Raw genomic sequence first — 14,478 nt, forward strand, 5'->3', positions numbered from 1 at the left:
AATATTTTTCATATGCAGATCCGGTTGAAAAGCCCTTAATACACTTTATGTCTCTTATGATGCTATTACCATTTCCATGGTAAAGAAATATATAATTTCTTAAAATCATCAGATTCACCCAATGGGTGCTATACCATTATTTGAAATATTTGCTAGTACTGAGAATACTATGCAAGTTAGTGCTCACAAAAAATGAGCCATGATGAATTCAAATTAAAGTGGAGGCTAATACACAACCAAAAACAGAATTATCTCTTAATAGGACTCGGTTGTTTTCAAATGATCAAAAGACAATTCTCAAGTTTGTCAAATGTGTGGTTATATAAATATTGGACCTATGATTGCCACACCCTCAAACATATGGTCGAACCACACCGCAAATTTATTAAAAGGCCAATAAGTTCATGGGATAAATTTGAAAATTTGCAAACTAGATTCTGGTAAAGAATTGTTTCCGGAATCTTCATCAGAAGGAGGACCAAAATATAGTGCAGAAAATGGAGGATGAACTAATTTGCACTCAATAATATCGGAGACCTCAGGTAATCTCCTAATTATCCCAACATATAATTAGCCTATGCTTATACTACTACATGTAGTAAAATGTTCAATATCATATCCCTTGGATACAATATTCGATAAATTTGAATGTATGTTTCAATTCATACACAATATTGTTGCGTACACAATGATTTTCTAAGTATTAATAAATTAAATTAGGCTTGATAGCCTTAGTCATCCTGGTTTGGGAATGATTAGAAAATTATTGACAATTTTTTTGGTCACAACTTAACAAGTTGCAAAATATTCCCCATATCATCAGATTATACGTGCACCACATGTGCCATAGGGCAAATCTGTTTTAAGGAACTCTCACCTTAAAATTCTAAATGAGCCACTTATCCTTCCTTGAACACATTCAAAAGATATATGTGGGATGTTGAACCATTATCTGGGGTAATTTAGATATTTCATGGTACTCATACACACGTTCATAAAATGTTTTTAAGTGTGTCTCTTATCACACATAACCATGATCTTACCAAATAAATTGCTTAACTTATCAAAGTAGGAGCAAATTCTCCTGAACAAAGGATAAACCCATTCGAATGGACAATGTCGTTGAACTCATTTCACGAGAATTTTCTGATTGCATTCAGTACCTTATGTACATAGCTAGAATGGTTTGACTAAATTTCTTATCTAAGATAGTCAAATGAATAACATGACCACTTTAAAAGAATTGTAAATTTACCAGCCTCTTGCTGGACACATACGGCCTTATACACCGCAAGTATGATCTAAATCATACCAACTGCGTTTCATACTACTTTCCCCTTGTAGTTACTACGTGGAAACCAACAAAGTATTTCCCATCTGCGATAATTCGGTTACATACCGATATCACCACTCCGGCATACATCAATGGGCACTCACAGAAAATTAGGGATCTATGTGAGGAATAACAATGTATCCGTCGATCAAAATTATTCATAGCCCGTATCCTGATTGCATCAGCAATAAGGATATTTTCGGCATTAGGGGGAGATAAGTACCACAAAGAATGCCGAGAAATAAATTAGAAATGTTATTGACATTCAATCCTTATATCCACGTACTCAAAGAATCTGAACTAGAAGTTTAGAGAATCATATATTTGCAACACATTGCAAATCTGCCACATACATTTACTGATGACAAGGTGTTATTACATTCTATATTCCTGCAGTAAAATGTCAGAAAGAGTGGAGGTACCCGATAAACCACTCTTCTCCCCAAAATGAGAGCAAAAGGGGGAGAAAATCTGACAACACGAGAGATAACTTCTCATATGCTTCCGCGGAAATAGAGGAAATCAAATCCTCAACCAGTAAATGTAATTCAACATCAAGTTGAAAGACACCTCACTGGATGCTCATCATCCAAAGCTCGGCATAAATGTGCACAAATGTTTTGTGCCGGGACATCGAAACACCTTGACTCCATTTGTTGTAGGAAATCACAAGGAGTTAAAAAGGAATAAATATATTATCCATAAACTTCAATGATTCCATCAGAATCATATAAACTAAAGACTACATTTGTCGACATATATTTCTTATCGAATTGCTAAAACCTTTGGGCCCTGAACCAAAATCCATGGTAGAGTGCCTCTTGCACTCATATTGGTTCACATAAAAGGAAGCAAGTAACGAGGAATAGCACTCGCTCTGCAAACGAGTGGTATTTACCACAGTAATACTTACTCCTCATAAGTATCTTCCATGTGGAATACTAAAAACTTCTCATTCATAGACAAATTCAATGAGGTGGTGAGAAAGCGAGGCTTGTAGCAAAAGGGTTCACGCAGAGACTCGACATTGATTACGATGTAACATACCCGCTTGGTATGAGTGGATTTATGTTTCGATACTAAATATAATTGGCAATTAAATAAAAATAATATTATCCACGCAGTTGATGGATGAAGTGGCTACATACTCATATGAGTCACTTATTTCGGAAATCTCTATTGAAGTCCCTAAAGGGCTTATACTTCCAAATCCAAAAGCAAATCGCAACAAGTTTTGTATAAAACTTCATAAGTCACTCTATGACTTGAAATAGTCGAAAATCATATGGTGCTACCGACTAAAGGAGTTCCTTCTTCAAAAGGATTACTCGAATAATGATGATTGTTTATGTGTTTTAATAAAGAAAGCAGAAATTTTATTTCCTTACATCACCTCAGTGTATATCGATGTTTTCGTCATCAATGTCTCTAAAGGACCTAAAAATACATAAAATCATCTCAAGACGGAAAATTTGGATTCAACCAAATTTAGCTTAAGCTTACAACTTGAGCATTCTCTCAAGAATACATATATTAGTCTACATATATCCAACACATATACAAGAAGTTTAATGTGGATATATCATATCAATAAAAGACATGTAATATGGTCATACTAACCCTAATAGGGTACAAATCCATTCATACCTAGGGGTGTTAATGAAGTGATATCAGGACCTAAAGTTCTATATCTCACTAATGTCAAAGCACTCATATAATTGCAAACTACGTCAGGCCTGACACTATATTTGCTATCGTTGTTCAGAGTGCAACCCCCAACAAAAGGTATATGGTCAATATAAGAAATATCAGCTTATATCTCAAGCTCACCATAAATCTTGGATATTTCCATCAGGAAATACAAGATATGGCCATGATATGATGTAATGATACTGGCTCTTTCTTTGATCCCAACAATGCCATATCAATGACTGACTTTGCTGGAATAGCCTTCATATGGAAGTCATCTAAATGGGCTTTAATGGCTATTTCCAATTCCTGACATAATTGTTCTATCTAAAAGCATTGGAAAATATGCATGGCTTATCAGAATGATTAGCCACACTCAAAATCACGTGGCTGAGATTCAGCAGAATCACATAACTTGATTTATCAAGACGCTGCCACTTGTGTTACTCAAAAACTACAGGTTATATGAAGAGCAATATCGTAAAGTACATTGCTTGAAAATTACTTATCCTCACGAATTATAGAAAGTGAGGAAACAATATGCAAACAACATACGTTGAAAATCCTACAGATTATTCATAATGTCATGATCATATCAATGGAATTTGTGTTACACATTCTCCAGGTTTGCAAAGTTCAGGGGGAGTAATTTCCCAAATCTATAACCTATTGACAATCCTAAGATTGCATATATTGTACTCTTTTTCCCTTCATGAGTTTTCCCTAATGGTTTCTCATAAAGGTTTTTAACGAGACAATATAAACACAAGTGCCCGTATATGTCATACACTTTCTCCTTATATTTTTTCCACTAGGTTTTAAAGGAGTTTTCAATGGCATATCATATCGCACTCTTTTCCCTTATGAATTTTCTATCAAAGTTTCTCATAATGGTTTTTAATGAGGCAATATCTTCTCAAAAATCATATGTCATACTTTCTATTTTCCTTATCGAGGTTTTTAAAGAAAGTACTCAAGACATATTAATTGTTCTCTAAACTCACCAATGAGTTTTCTCCTTCTTCAAAGGTTTTCTCATATGAGTTATCAAGAGACAATAATCATTATATGTTGTATCATTTTCTACTTATTTTTCCCACTGGGTTTAAAGGAGTTTTAACAACATATCAACTACTATCATCCTCATATTTTTCCCACTGGGTTTTTGGAGGAGTCTTTCTCAAGATGGAATGATGAACATTCTCAAGGACGAAGCTATTTCTAAAGAAGTCCTTATCAAGAAGATGGCTTTTTACAAGATCAAGAATTGATTAAGGGGAGTGTTAGGAATAATTAATATCTAGTAATTATGTAATTAATCAATGCTATGTCGGTTCCTTTTTGGCAACCACCCCTTTTGCAAACCGCCATGTACTGGGTATAAATACCCCTAATTTCCATCAATGAGAAGATGATCGTTCATTCCAATCGTTTGCTCCTCTCTCTCTCTTTTCCTCTTGACAAGCATATCCTAATTTTGTTCGAAGCTACAAGCATCATGTGCATGCATGATACATCTCCAACGTATCTATAATCTATGAAGTATTCATGCTATTATATTATCTGTTTTGGATGTTTATGGGCTTTATTAAACACTTTTATATTATTTTTGGGACTAACTTATTAACCCAGAGCCCAGTGCCAGTTCCTGTTTTTTCCCTTGTTTCAGTGTTTCGAAGAAAAGGAATATCAAACGGAGTCCAAACGGAATGAAACCTTCGGGAGAGTTATTTTTGGAACGGAAGCAATCCAGGAGACTTGGAGTGCATTCAGGGAATCAACGAGGAGAGCACGAGGCAGGGGGGCGCGCCCACCCCCCCCGGGCGCGCCCTCCACCCTCGTGGGCCCCTCGTGGCTCCCCTGACCGACTTCTTTCGCCTATATATATATATATCCATATACCCTAAAACCATCGGGGAACAGAATAGATCGGGAGTTCCGCCACCGCAAGCCTCTGTAGCCACCAAAAACCAATCGGGACCCTGTTCCGGCACCCGGCCGGAGGGGGGAACCCTCACCGGTGGCCATCTTCATCATCACGACGCTCTCCATGACGAGGAGGGAGTAGTTCACCCTCGGGGCTGAGGGTATGTACCAGTAGCTATGTGTTTGATCTCTCTCTCTCTCTCGTGTTCTTGAGGTGGTATGATCTTGATGTATCGTGAGCTTTGCTATTATAGTTGGATCTTATGATGTTTCTCCCCCTCTACTCTCTTGTAATGGATTGAGTTTTCCCTTTGAAGTTATCTTATCGGATTGAGTCTTTAAGGATTTGAGAACACTTGATGTATGTCTTGCCGTGCTGATCTGTGGTGACAACGGGATATCACGTGATCCACTTGATGTATGTTTTGGTGATCAACTTGCGGGTTCCGCCCATGAACCTATGCATAGGGGTTGGCACACGTTTTCGTCTTGACTCTCCGGTAGAAACTTTGGGGCACTCTTTGAAGTACCTTGTGTTGTTTGAATAGATGAATCTGAGATTGTGTGATGCATATCGTATAATCATACCCACGGATACTTGAGTGACATTGGAGTATCTAGGTGACATAAGGGTTTTGGTTGATTTGTGTCTTAAGGTGTTATTCTACTACGAACTCTATGATAGATCGATCAGAAAGAATAACTTTGAGGTGGTTTCGTACCCTACCATAATCTCTTCGTTTGTTCTCCGCTATTAGTGACTTTGGAGTGACTCTTTGTTGCATGTTGAGGGATAGTTATATGATCCAGTTATGTTATTATTGTTGAGAGAACTTGCACTAGTGAAAGTATGAACCCTAGGCCTTGTTTCCTAGCATTGCAATACCATTTACGCTCACTTTTATCGCTTGTTACCTTGCTGTTTTTATATTTTTATATTACAAAAACCTATATCTACCATCCATATTGCACTTGTATCACTATCTCTTCGCCGAACTAGTGCACCTATACAATTTACCATTGTATTGGGTGTGTTCGGGACACAAGAGACTCTTTGTTATTTAGTTGCAGGGTTGCTTGAGAGAGACCATCTTCATCCTACGCCTCCCACGGATTGATAAACCTTAGGTCATCCACTTGAGGGAAATTTGCTACTGTCCTACAAACCTCTGCACTTGGAGGCCCAACAACGTCTACAAGAAGAAGGTTGTGTAGTAGACATCGAGCTCTTTTCTGGCGCCGTTGCCGGGGAGGCTAGGTAAGCGGCACTCACACCCCGTCAACCAAGCTCTTTTCTGGTGCCGTTGCCGGGGAAGTGAGTGCTTGAAGGTATATCTTTAGATCTTGCAATCGAATACTTTAGTTTCTTGTTTTAGCACTAGTTTAGTTTATAAAAGAAAACTACAAAAAATATGGAATTAAGGGTGCCTCATATGCTTCATCTTTTTAATGTCTTTCGTGAAAATGATGGGAAGGAAAATTGTGCTCAAGTACTAGAAGAAGAATTACATAGAATGCTTGGCATAAAATATGTGAATGATGAGCATGATTGCAATGTTGTTAGTATGAATTCTTTGAATATCCATGATGCTAATGATATGCAAAGCCACAATCTTGGGGATGCTATGTTTGATGAAGATGATATGTTTAGTCCCCCAAGTTTTGATGAGCAAATTTATTATGATGAAAGCATGCCTCCAATTTATGATGATTATTGTGATGACACGTATGCTATAAAGAATAAAGATAACCATGAAACTTGTCATCATGATTTTAATTTTCAATTGGATTATGCTTCACATGATAGTTATTTTGTTGAGTTTGCTCCCACTACTATTGATGAGAATAAATTTGCTTATGTGGAGAGTAGTAAAAATTTTATGCAAGTAGATCATGAAAAGAATGATTTATGTGCTGGTTATATGGTTGAATTCATTCATGATGCTACTGAAAATTATTATGAGAGAGGATCATAGGCTTCTACATATTGCAATAATATCAAGTTTCCTCTCTATGTGTTGAATTTTTTTAAGTCATGCTTGTTTTGCCTTCCTATGCTAGTTGATTCTTATTCCCATAGGTTGTTTGCTCACAAAATCCCTATGCATAGGAAGTGGGTTAGACTTAAATGTGCTATTCATATTCTTCATGATGCTCTCTTTATGTTTCAATTCTTATGTCTTAGGTGAGCATCATTGAAATCATAATGCCTAGCTAGGGGCGTTAAACGTTAGCGCTTGTTGGGAGGCAACCCAATTTTTATTTTTGTTCTTACTTTTTGGTTCTGTTTAGTAATAAATATTTGATATAGCCTCTGGTTAGATGTAGTTTTATGTTTTAATTTGTGTTTGTGCCAAGTAAGACCTATAGGATCTTCTTGGATGATAATTATTTGATCTTGCTGAAAAAGACAGAAACTTTCTGCTCACGAAAACAATTGTTTAAAATCACCAGAACGTGATAAAATAGTGATTCCAATTGAAGTAGATCAATAAACAAATTATCTAGGCCGTCCTATTTTGGTAGAATTTTTTGAGCTCCAGAAGTTTGCGTTAGTTACAGATTACTACAGACTGTTCTGTTTTTGACAGATTCTGTTTTTCATGTGTTGTTTGCTTATTTTGATGAATCTATGGCTAGTAAAATAGTTTATAAACCATAGAGAAGTTGGAATACAGTAGATTTAACACCAATACAAATAAATAATGAGTTTATTACAGTACCTTGAAGTGGTGTTTTGTTTTCTTTCGCTAACAGAGCTTACGAGTTTTCTGTTAAGTTTTGTGTTGTGAAGTTTTCAAGTTTTGGGTAAAGATTCGATGGACTATGGAATAAGGAGTGGCAAGAGCGTAAGCTTGGGGATGCCCAAGGCACCCCAAGGTAATATTCAAGGACAACCAAGAGCGTAAGCTTGGGGATGCCCCGGATGGCATCCCCTCTTTCGTCTTTGTTCATCGGTAACTTTACTTGGAGCTATATTTTTATTCACCACATGATATGTGTTTTTCTTGGAGCGTAATTTTATTTTTTTAGCTTTGCTTGCTGTTTGAATAAAAATACCAAGATCTGAAATTCTTAAATGAGAGAGAGAGTCTTCACATAGCTACATAATTATTTAACTACTCATTGATCTTCACTTATATCTTTTTGGAGTAGTTTGTCATTTACTCGTGTGCTTCACTTATATCCTATGAGTAAATGGTTGAATGATTTGAATGTCATAAATCTGAAATTATATATGTTTCATATGCCTTTCCCATGGGGAGTAATGCCTTCACATATAAGAAGTAGAGGTGGTAAATTTATTGAAGGCTACCAAACATTGTATTGGTCACTTGAACAATTCATGAAAGAATATTGAAGGAAGAGAGATTTCACATATAAATATACTATCTTGGACATCTTCTATGATTGTGAGCTCCATTAATTATTTTCAAACCTGAGCAAATTAGTTGAAGTTGGACAAGGAAGACAACATAATGAGTTATGCTTGGGTATATTTGTATAGAAGTTATATTGTTATGGATCCTCTAACATGTGGTGCTTGCTATTTAGAATCCTTTGCTAGCCAAAATATCTGTACTAAGCGGGAATACTGCTTGTGCATCCAAACTCCTTGAACCAAGTTTCTTCCATGAGTGTCCACCATATCTACCTACATGTGGTATTTACCTGCCGTTTCAAGTAAATTTGCATGTGCCAAACTCTAAACCTTCAAATAATAATCTGTTTTGTATGCCCGAATCGCTCATGTAGCGACTAGGGGCTGTCAGTATCTTCCATGCTAGGTGGGTTATTCTCACGATGAGTGGACTCCGCTCATCATTCACGAGAAAATGGCTGGTAACTGGGATGCCCAGTCTTATGATCAAAAGATCAAAAACAAATACGCAAATAATTTAAACAAACTCCCCCAGGATTGTTGAAAGTTGGACGGCACCCCTTGTTTCGGACAAGCCGCGGAGTGTGAATGTTGGTGGAGGGGGAGTAAAATCTTTACCTTTCTGCGTGGGAACCGCCTGTAATGTATCTAGTATGGAAGATATTGGGAACTCTTGGTCGTTATGTTGACAATGAAAGCATACCTCTCAAAATTATTTTCATCTCTGTTTTTGCTTCGAGCTCTGGCACCTCTGCAAATCCCTGCTTCCCTCTGCGAAGGGCCTATCTTTTACTTTTATGCAAGAGTCAGTAGTATTCCTTCTCTTTCCAACCTACTCTTTAGTTGGCAAGCATCATGTGATGGAAAGATCTAATCATATATGGCCGTTCAAATATATTTGAGCATGAATTATTACTGTTGACATTACCCTTGAGGTAAAAGGTTGGGAGGCGAAACATTAAGCCCCTATCTTTCTCTGTGTTCGATGAATACCATTTGTTCTAAAAATATGCTTTGAGTGGTAGCAATCATGGAAGACTAAATGATAGTTGAGTATGTGAAGTTTGCTGAATCAAAGCTCTAACATAGACTCTTCCTGAAAATAAGATGAATTGCAATTGTTTGATGACTGAGAACATAGTTTGTTAGTTTTCAAGAAAGTTTATGATCTATACTTTAACATGTGAATAGCTTGTTACTTAATCATGAGAAGTTTTATGAGTTGAGCTACTGTTATGACATATAATGATGCTAGAAAAGGCGATTGAAATTATCATTGATCAAACTTATGCACCTGCTAGCATTCACACTTCATAAATTCCTTCTTTTATCATTTACCTACTTGAGGACGAGCAGGAATTAAGCTTGGGGATGCTGATACGTCTCCAAGGTATCTATAATTTATGAAGTATTCATGCTATTATATTATCTGTTTTGGATGTTTATGGGCTTTATTAAACACTTTTATATTATTTTTGGGACTAACTTATTAACCCAGCGCCCAGTGCCAGTTCCTGTTTTTTCCCTTGTTTCAGTGTTTCGAAGAAAAGGAATATCAAACGGAGTCCAAACGGAATGAAACCTTCGGGAGAGTTATTTTTGGAACGGAAGCAATCCAGGAGACTTGGAGTGCACGTCAGGGAATCAACGAGGAGAGCGCCCTCCACCCTCGTGGCTCCCCTGACCGACTTCTTTTTGCCTATATATATCCATATACCCTAAAACCATCGGGGAACAGAATAGATCGGGAGTTCCGCCACCGCAAGCCTCTGTAGCCAGCAAAAACCAATCGGGACCCTGTTCCGGCACCCGGCCGGAGGGGGGAACCCTCACCGGTGGCCATCTTCATCATCACGACGCTCTCCATGACGAGGAGGGAGTAGTTCACCCTCGGGGCTGAGGGTATGTACCAGTAGCTATGTGTTTGATCTCTCTCTCTCTCTCGTGTTCTTGAGGTGGTATGATCTTGATGTATCGTGAGCTTTGCTATTATAGTTGGATCTTATGATGTTTCTCCCCCTCTACTCTCTTGTAATGGATTGAGTTTTCCCTTTGAAGTTATCTTATCGGATTGAGTCTTTAAGGATTTGAGAACACTTGATGTATGTCTTGCCGTGCTTATCTGTGGTGACAATGGGATATCACGTGATCCACTTGATGTATGTTTTGGTGATCAACTTGCGGGTTCCGCCCATGAACCTATGCATAGGGGTTGGCACACGTTTTCGTCTTGACTCTCCGGTAGAAACTTTGGGGCACTCTTTGAAGTACCTTGTGTTGTTTGAATAGATGAATATGAGATTGTGTGATGCATATCGTATAATCATACCCACGGATACTTGAGGTGACATTGGAGTATCTAGGTGACATTAGGGTTTTGGTTGATTTGTGTCTTAAGGTGTTATTCTACTACGAACTCTATGATAGATCGATCAGAAAGAATAACTTTGAGGTGGTTTCGTACCCTACCATAATCTCTTCGTTTGTTCTCCGCTATTAGTGACTTTGGAGTGACTCTTTGTTGCATGTTGAGGGATAGTTATATGATCCAATTATGTTATTATTGTTGAGAGAACTTGCACTAGTGAAAGTATGAACCCTAGGCCTTGTTTCCTAGCATTGCAATACCATTTATGCTCACTTTTATCGCTTGTTACCTTGCTGTTTTTATATTTTCAGATTACAAAAACCTATATCTACCATCCATATTGCACTTGTATCACCATCTCTTCGCCGAACTAGTGCACCTATACAATTTACCATTGTATTGGGTGTGTTGGGGACACAAGAGACTCTTTGTTATTTGGTTGCAGCGTTGCTTGAGAGAGACCATCTTCATCCTACGCCTCCCACGGATTGATAAACCTTAGGTCATCCACTTGAGGGAAATTTGCTACTGTCCTACAAACCTCTGCACTTGGAGGCCCAACAACGTCTACAAGAAGAAGGTTGTGTAGTAGACATCAATGCACATGATCTACGTGGTGTATGCGAGGTCATGTGTGAGCCCTTCTATTATTGTGTGATGGTATCCACGCAGATTCTATAAGTCTCACAGGGTATATCCCATTGGAAATATTATTCTGATTAGACTAACCACGAGTAATAAGTATGGAAAATACGGTATGCATTTTATATCGATGCCTAAGCATGTGAGCACGTACAGTACATAAAACCAAAATATCTATGAACAACATATATACGGCCAGGAAAGTAGGGGATGAACGAGTCATACCCTCCGGTTGGCCAGGCCAACGCGGCAGCGGCGGCGGCTTCAGCCGCATTTTATATCGATGCCTAAGCATGTGAGCATGTACAGTACATAAAACCAAAATATCTATGAACAACATATATACGGCCAGGCAAGTAGGGGATGAACGAGCCATACCCTCCGGTTGGCCAGGCCAACGCAGCGGCGGCCTCGGCATCGGCCGAGGCCTTTTTCTTGGCGGCTTCATCATCAGCCATGGAGTCAATGCAGGGGAAGTAGTGGAAGTAGAGGCAGACGGATACGGGAACGGATTGGGAGCAGTCGCGTTGAGACGCTCCCCAAAAATCTTATTGCCGTCCTCCCGAGCAAGACATCGAAGGACAGGGTTCCGGAGGCACCTGCTCTCCCAACCAACCATGCACGCGGTCGTCGGGATGGGATCACCGGAAGCAGCACACTGAGAGGAACAATAGATAACAGTTAGGGTTGTGCAAGAAGGAGGGAGTGAACTGAGTTAGGGTTCACTCCACTCGCCACCGTCTGTAGATGGGCTTGGGCTCAGGCCCACAACCGAGTCCGCCTACAGCCCACTGTCCAACGTCTCGGACAGTGGCACTACTGTGGCGACTCGTCAATTAATCCGAGATTAATTAACCATTCCTGGTTGGCAAAAATAAGTTTCGGCTCAGCTCATTCCCGCAAACCACAGCGCGCGCGCATCGTGATGAGTCGAAGCGAGGCGGACGGCGCAGGAGGAGGAACACGCGTTTACAGCGTCTCTTCCCAAGCTCCCAATGGCTTATCGTAGAGCAGCCCTTATAAAGGGGTCTCACTCTCACTCCACTAGCAGTATGCCCTCCGTCCCAAAATAAGTGTCTCAACTTTGTATAATTTTGTAAATTATACAAAGTTGAGACACTTATTTTGGGACAGAGGGAGTACTAAACTTCCCACCACTTGCCATGCACCTAAATTGGGCTTTAGAGATTAACCAGGGATTATTGTCTTATACGGGTCTAAGCCCATCTATAATCCAACAATCCCCCACCAGATCTCAAGGCACATAAATTTGTCAACTGTTCCAAACAATGTTTGATATGCCAGAATTTTCAATGGAGATGTTAAGTTGAACTTCCACCTAGAGCAACAGGATTAGACCTCTTCATAACTGAACAATGGACTATGCCTCGAATTGTCAGTTTGGCGTGCAGAGGTTTCGCCAATTTTCGTCTAGTACGTGGCCGTCGAAGGCAAATCCCACGAGTGGAGCATAGTAGTCACACTCATGCCCTGTTCACAAGCTTCCTATAGATTACCCAATCTCATAGACTGTGATCAGCAGTCAGGCTCACATAGGTGTGTTCCTCCAAAGAATGCTCTGTGGGACAGCATCTTGCTTACACAAGCTTTGGAACACAATAAGACAAAAGTCAGCCTACCTTACGGATTATGAGAGTATTGCATCTCCAACGGAGTGGGTTAGTAAGGATACTCTCCTCAGTTGACGTTGGATTGCTTTCCCAGGTCCTAATTCACGGGATCTCCGATCGCATAGGTCGGGTTACCCCATGGCAACTTACGTGGGTCTCATGCCCATCTCCCTCGATGCATTTTCTATCAAAATTCATGATAGCCCTTTCATAAAGGGTCTGCCAAATTTTTAGCAGTCTGGATATAATCCAGTGCTATCACTCCGGAGCTTCTTGGTTTTCTAACAGATTTTAATATTCTTCTTATGTGCTTTCTGGACTGCATCTTGTCCATTGAACTCTTAGCCTTGGCAATCACTGTTTGGTTGTCACAATTCATAAGGATAGTCGGGACTGGCTTATTAGCCGCTGGCAAATCCATCAAAAGCTCTCGAAGCCATTCTGCTTCGATGCATGATGTGTCTAATGTTGTGACTTCTCTTTCATAGTCGATCTCGTTAAGATCGTCTGCTTGCAAGACTTCCAGGAAACAACACCACCACCAAGTGTGAAGACATACCCACTTGTGGCTTTCATCTCATCATCATCAGATATCCAATTCGAATCACTAGACCCCTCAAGTACCATCGGGTACCCAGAATAGTGAATTCCGTAGTTCATAGTACCTTGCAAATAAATGCATCACTCGCTCAACGGCATGCATATGCACATCTCCTGGATTGGAAACAAACCGGCTCAGTTTGCACATAACAAATGAGATGTCAGGACGAGTAGCACAAGCTAGCACTACTCCAGAATGCTGCTAACACGACACTACAATCAGAGACCGTTTGACGAAACTGTGTGTGATGCACTATTCACATACGTTGTCGTAATAAAACCGTCATAAATGATACAAACCGTTTGCGATGGCGGAGACATCAAACACGACTCAGATTATAGTTGCGTGTGCGATGCGTGCCATACAGTTCACTCCAATGAACTATTTGCGATGAGCATAACAAAAGAAACGGTCGGTCAGATGAAGGTGTGTGCGATATACGACATACAGTTCACCCGGATGAACTATTTGTGATTAGGCAACACAACAAAAACGGTCAGGCAGATCAAGGTGTGTGCGATAGACGGCATATAGTTCACTCAGATGAACTGTTTGCGATGAGCTAACACAACCGAAATGGTTCAACTTAACAAGATGTGTGTGATACGCGGTAAACAGGTTCGTAATCAGAAATGTGTGCAAAGACCGATAATAACACAGACGATTTCTGCTAATAAGCCACGTGTGTTGTGGGCAAATGCTTGCTGGTATACAATTGTCAATGATGATGAATTCATCACCGCTAGGTTCTCTAGTATGGTCCATGCGCGATGTGATTGCATACAGAACAACAACATATATACTTATAATCCATAACCAAATTGAACATCCAATTACATAGGTGGCTAGTACACACATGACATTTGCACACACCAAAGTAAACTATTACATGCATAATTAACTAAG

The sequence above is a fragment of the Aegilops tauschii genome, chromosome 6, assembly GCF_002575655.3.
Source record: "Aegilops tauschii subsp. strangulata cultivar AL8/78 chromosome 6, Aet v6.0, whole genome shotgun sequence".
Taxonomy (NCBI): Eukaryota; Viridiplantae; Streptophyta; class Magnoliopsida; order Poales; family Poaceae; genus Aegilops; species Aegilops tauschii.